At 40.5% G+C, this 6,748-nt stretch overlaps 1 protein-coding gene across 2 annotated transcripts in view; it reads right to left on the reverse strand.

The window, feature by feature from the left end:
• LOC106881809 (zinc finger protein 280D) overlaps positions 1-6,748 on the reverse strand; it is a 39,263-nt gene that overhangs the window by 12,251 nt on the left and 20,264 nt on the right. The window contains exon 2 of one of the 2 annotated variants that reach the window (XM_052977446.1): positions 3,716-3,819. The exons of the other annotated variant lie outside the window; for it this stretch is intronic. The gene's annotated coding sequence lies outside the window, so the exon portion shown is untranslated. The remainder of the gene's footprint in view (positions 1-3,715; positions 3,820-6,748) is intronic. 2 annotated transcript variants of the gene reach the window in all.

Here is a 6,748-nt window from a genome sequence, read left to right on the forward strand (position 1 = left end):
GAAATGAAGTGGAATTCAACAAGATTGTGTGTGTGTGTGTGTGTGTGTGTGTGTGTGTGTGTGTGACTGTGTGTGTGTGTGGTTGTGTCTGCTGCAACTGCTGCAGTGAGTCAGAGAGAGAAGTCTGAGCTGAGCTGACAGCTGGAATGTGGAGAGAGAGAGAGAGAGAGAGAGAGAGAGAGAGACAGACAGACAGAGAGAGTAGCAAGAGAGGAGGCGAGGGTAGAGAAGGGCAGGCAAAACACAGACAGCTGCAGTGTAGGAGAGAGAGAGAGAGAGAGAGAGGTGTGGGAGGAGGAGACGGCAAGAGAAAAAGTAAGGGGGAGAGAGAGGAAGAGGGATAAGGCAAGTAGGGGCTGCAGTGTAAAAGAGGAAGTCCCTTCTTGAAAGGGAACCAGATTTGTCAAAAAGCACTCAAAGAGATGGGAACTGGGGAATTTTAATACAAAATGGAGTTGATTGATAGACAAAACCAGAGAAAGACAAAGAGATAGAGAGAGAGACAGAGATAGAGAGACAAAGAGATAGAGAGAGAGACAGAGATAGTAGTGCAACCTTGGCACACAACTATTCAAAATAGCAGAATATGAAACAGTTGAAAGCTTTTTAACAATCACACATAAATGTGTGTATGTGTGTATATATACACACACACATATATATATATACACACACACACATATATATACACATATATTCACACACACACATATACACATATACACACAAATATATATACACACAAATATATATATACACACAAATATATATACATACATATATACACAAATATATACACATACATATATACACAAATATATACACACATACATACACATAAATACCTATACATACATTTACATATATATATATATTCTTTTATTCTTTTACTTGTTTCCGTCATTTCACTGCGGCCATGCTGGAGCACCGCCTTAAAGGGTTTTTAATCAAACAAATCAACCCCACGACTTATTCTTTGTAAGTCTAGTACTTGTTCTATCAGTCTCTTTTGCCAAACCGCTAAGTTACAGAGACATAAACACACCAACATCGGTTGTCAAGTGATGGCAGGAAGACCAATACATACACATGGATGGATAGATAGATAGATAGACAGACAGATAGAGATAGACAGACAGACAGATAGAACAGTCACCACTACTACATGGACCTGAAGATTGCATAGTTTAATGCATGAAAGTACTAGTTCAATCAGAATGGACATTTAATGTTCTATCATTTCATTATCTTATCTTATATTATTATAAGATTATAAATATAATGTGAAAATCAAAGTTGGAATTTCTTTGTGTGACAGACAGACAGACAGACAGATATTACACACAGCACAGGCTTCTTTCAGTTTCTGTCTACCAAATCCATTCACAAGGCTTTGGTCAACTTGAGGCTATAGTAGAAGACACTTGCCCAAGGTACCACGCAATGGGATTGAACCTGGAACCATGAGGTCGGGAAGCAAGCTTCTTACCACACAGTCACACCCGCGCGTACACATATACATACATATATATAAGTATATGTGTATGTGTGTTGTTGACAGCATAAGAATTTCATAAATGAGAGAGAGAGAACAGGGTTGATGAAATAAAGTACCAGTTGAGCCCAGGGCGTCCCTTCCCCCTCAAACATTTCAGGCCTTACGCCTGCAAGAGAAAGAATTATTCATAGCTTTATATGTATGTTTCGAAGAACCACTATTCCAAAAAAAGAAAAAAAAGAAACCTCTCTGCTGTCCGTTTCCTTCCAGTCTTTAAGATCCTGTCTCCCAGTTTTTTGGGCTCCGTCTTTACCTCGTCATTCCACAACGGTGTCACTTTTGGTCAGTCTGGGACCTGGCACCAGTCATACGTTTTTATCAGTACCCATCCTTCCAACCATTGTCACCACCCACTCACTATTCCCTGGAGGGTCGTGAGGCTAGAGCCATCAGCCACCATCCCCCCAGGGTGCCATCAGGAGCAACAGCCATTAAAATTTCCTGCTGGACTCCCAAACACGACTGACTGAGATTATGGATAGCATTCAACCATCCCTTCCCAAATGAATGGTTCTGGGTTCAGTCCCACTGCATGGCACCTTGGGCAAATGTTTTCTTATATAGTTTTGAACTGACCAAAGTATTGCGAGTGGATTTGGTAAACGGAAACTGAAAGAAGCCCACTGTGTGTGCATGTGTGTGATGTATCTGAGTGTGATTTGAACTTAGAACACATATTTGGAACAAAAACCAGAAAGAATTTCACCCAACACAGAAATGGCTTTGCCATTTCAACACATTTTGAATTTGTTTCTCAATGCTTGTATGCATCAGAGAGAGTTTCGTGAGGTAGATTTTTCAAAAGCCAGATAGCCTTCTTGTTGCCAGCCACCCCATTTCCAAGCAAGCTATTATTTACCAGCCCACCTGAGACCACCACTTCCTGTTTTAAAATTATCTAAGTTAAACCCTTCCATCAAAATTCCATGTCAATTTATATTCCAAACACCAGATTAATAATCCCAAAGTTATTCTACAAAATTCTTCATTATTTTGAAAATTACCACATTCTAACATGTATAAGGAACCCTTTTTTGTTAAAAATTAGGTTTTAAAAATATGGGAGATTTTTATACATGGATAGTATTATAATCCTTTATAAACCCCTTTTTCCAAATATTAAACCCCAAAAATTAGGGGGTTCCTTATGCACATTAAAATACGGTAATTGAAACAAAGGCAGTGGATTTCAAGAGAAATAGGGTAACAAAAGGGTTAAAGTGATCTAAATTAAAAACCCTTCCTTCAAAATTAAATTTATGTTCCAGACACCAGATTAATTTATGACAAAGTTATTCTAGTAAATTCTTTGTTATTTTCAAAATTAATTGAAACAAAGGCAGTGGATTTTAACAGAAAAAAGGTAATGAAACGTTTAAATAGGTTTTTGCAGAATACTGGAAATGGACAACACTGCTTATATAACAGTGACACTCATTTACAATGATAACACAATGTCAAGACAAAGATACATACATACAGACAGACACACATACACATAAAGTGGGCTTCTTTCAGTTTCTGCCTACCAAATTAACTCACAAGGGCTTTGATCAGCTTAGGCTGCATTGGAAAACACAGGCCCAGGATAAAATACAGAGGGATTGGCCCTAAAAACAGTAAGGTTAGGAAGCAATATACATATATTGTAAAAACAAAAAAACCCTTTTTTGTGTTAACAAAGTGAAACTTTCAGTTCTATAACAAAAAATACCTAAATACATATTATATATACCATCATTATTTTGTTTTTTGTGCTGAGCATTTTACACAAATGAATACTCATATCTGATGATGACATATATATATTTATGCCGAGTTATGTATAAAACCAAGTTAACGTCAACACTTTAGTACTTAAATAGGCCATATCTGACCCAGATATATATTTAGATAAAGATAGTCATGGCCAGTTCATAGGATCGATCACCCAGGGCTTCGTGTCTATAAAGCCCTTGGTCTGAACTTCATTGTCATTGCTCCGATTTGGTCACCAATGTTATGTATTTAGTTTAAAATGCACCCTTTAATATAATTATATATATACAATTATAAATTTGTGTGTGTGTGTGTACATATGTAAGCATGTGTGTGCATGTGTGTATGTATGAAATACAAAAAGAAGAAGAAGAAGAAGAAAAAAGTCAGAGAACTCACTCCACTGTCCAAATGGTAAAAGACACTCTCTCTGCCAGGAAGTGAATCCCTACCAAACTACTGTTGACACAAGTCTTAGTGTCACACAACAACAGTGACCTGATCTGGAATAGCAGAGACAGAGAGGGGGGGGGGGGAAGTGGGGAGGTCATAATTAAGGATTTATTACATAGAAACACAAATATTGATATAAACATGTAGGCATACCAACAAGGAAGACAGGCATTAATTGCATTACACTTACACGCATACAAATGCAGGGTAATTCAAAAGTAATGGTACAAGAAATAAGATTTTGTCTATTCAAGCACTCAATACTCTTCCTCTCAAATAGCAGCACCTCTTTTCAGCAATTTGGAAAAGGCGAGGCCATCAGCGTTGCCAAACAGAACTTGCAGAGGCAACCTTTCTTGTTACATCTAGATTTTTGCAATATATTCATTACAATAGTCACATGTAGGTTTTCTTTTTGTCTATATGCATTTTCTTTCTTTATTTCTTTCTTTTTTATTTAAGTGCTTCAGTTATTAGACTGCGGTCATGCTGGGGCACTACCTTAAAGGATCTTTAGTTAAATAAATCAATCCCAGTACTTATTTTCATTTTTATACTTTGGTTAAGCCTGGTGCTTATTTTATCGAACTCTTTTGGCAAACCGCTAAGTTATAGGGACAAAAACACACCAACACCAGTTGTCAAGCAGTAGTGGGGGACAAAGACCTGATCTCTCTCTCTCTCACACGCATTTATATATGACAGGCTTCTTTCAGTTTCCGTCTACCAAATTCACTCATAAGGCTTATCCATTCACATTGTTTTCAATTACTCACAATTTTATATCATAGCTTTGAGATTTTGATGACGTAATTGTTTATTTTTTGGAATGACATTGTAGGGTAGGTGTGAGAGGCTGGATCTGACCAGTTTAAACGTAAAACAAGCAGAATATTTGGAACCTGGATATGGCTAGTTTAAATGCCAAAGGGTTAAAGAGAGTAGGGAGTTTGTTGAGGGAAGATTTGGCTGTTACATTGTGTAAGGTCAAGTGACTACATTTAGTCGAACAAATTGACCCCAGGACTTATTCTTTGTAAGCCTAGTACTTATTCTATCAGTCTCTTTTGCTGAGCCGCTAAGTTACGGGGACATAAACACACCAAACATTGGTCACCAAGCGATGGTGGGTAGACAAACACAGACACCCAGAACCTTGTAGTTGGGAAACAAGCTTCATTCAGTTTCCGTCAACCAACTCCACTTGCCCAAGGTGTCACACAGTGAGACTAAACTCAGAAGTGGTTGGGAAGCAAGCTTCTTACCACACGGCCATGCTTATCGCCTTGAGCAAGTGTCTTTTACGATAGCCTCAAACTAAAAGCCATACATTCTTTTGAAAACAACCGAAGTGGAACGAGGGACGAAAACAAACAAAACAAAAGACGACTGAGAAACACCTGTGTAGGAAGACTTCAAAGATATTGGGGTACAATGGGGGAGCGAAGTTTGGGAGATGATTGGGAGATAAAGGGGGTTGGGAGAGAGAGAGGGATGGAGCGAAAGTGAGAGTAAGAACGGGGGGGTGGAGACAAAGAAGGAGATGTGTTGAATCAAGACAGAAAGAAGTCACGGAGAGGGAAGGCCGTGTGAGTGCGAGTGAAGGTGTAGGTGTATTAAGGTGAGTGAGAGTGTGAGAATGTGTGTGTGTGTGTGTGTGTGTGTACGTAAGCGTGTGCGAGTGTATGTAGGTGTATGAGCGACAATGTGTGTCAAGAGAATGTATTTATGAGTGTGTGTGTGTGTGTGCATGTCCGTGTACGTATAGGATCGTTCTTGTGTGCATGTGTGTGTGAAAGGTGTATATGTAAAATTCCACGAGTGTGTGTGTGTATTTTGTTTAATAGTCGTACCTGAAAGACCGTTGTTGAGTGCTAGCGAAAGAACTACGCACGAAGGGGAGGGTGTGTGTGTGTGTGAAATCTGAAGTTTCGTGAGTCACCACATACAGAGGGTTAACTGTCTTGAGAGGGAGTGCGAGCGAGCGCGTGCCTGTGCGTGTGTTTGAAGGGGAGGGGGTTGGAGCCGTGTTGTAGTCATTGGAGACAAACCACCTCACCAAAATCTCTTCTTATAACTCGACCCCCCCGCCCAACAGCACAACGACGCCCTCGTTTCTCTCCCATTTGCAAAAAGCCAAATAGAAATCACACACCAAGTCTTGGATTAAAAAGAAAGACGAAACAAAAAACGAAGGCACATTAAATTAATGTAGTCCTAGATACACCTAAAACACACACGCAAGCGCACGCGCAGGCAGGATGGTCACGGCGAGAACGTGCCTAAAAAAATACGACTTGTCTCCACCATCATCGCCTCCACCACCGCCGTCACTACAGCAACGAAGCCGACCTCATCACAATAACACTACGCCTCCTCTTCCTTCTACCACCACTGCCTCTTACCTCCTCCCACTACCATCAGCTGCAGCTCATCTTTCAACCACTGCTGCCTGCCTCTTCCTACCACCACCACTACCACCACAGTATCACAACATAGTTCCCAAACACCACCACCACCACCACCACACTAATCCCCTCCTCCTCTCACGTTCACTGTTATTCCTCTTCCTTCAGTCATCAACAATGCCTGCCTCTCACTCATCCCCCTCTAGTAGGCCAAAATAAGAGAGAGATGGAGAAGAGAGAGAGAGAGAGAAAGTAATATAGCAGCAGCAGCAGTGAAGGTTGGCAGAGGCAGAGGTGAGGTTCATTGGAGGAGGAGGAGGAGAAGAAGCGACAGAGGGGGGTAAAAGTCATGCAGGCAGGCAGACATAGAGATTGATGGGAGACGCACAACAGGGAACCAATCAGAGAGCGGCGAAAGAGGATCATAAACCAGACCTGCTAGAAATAGCAGCCGGGTCATAGCACAAGAAATACATTTGAGAATATCTGGGTCAGCGAGTGTGAGGGGTGGGGCAGCGGAGTAACATGAGGTGCCGACATAATGGAAGATACAAGACTGTAGTGGGCTGGA

Source organism: Octopus bimaculoides, chromosome 28, assembly GCF_001194135.2.
Source record: "Octopus bimaculoides isolate UCB-OBI-ISO-001 chromosome 28, ASM119413v2, whole genome shotgun sequence".
Lineage (NCBI taxonomy): Eukaryota > Metazoa > Mollusca > Cephalopoda > Octopoda > Octopodidae > Octopus > Octopus bimaculoides.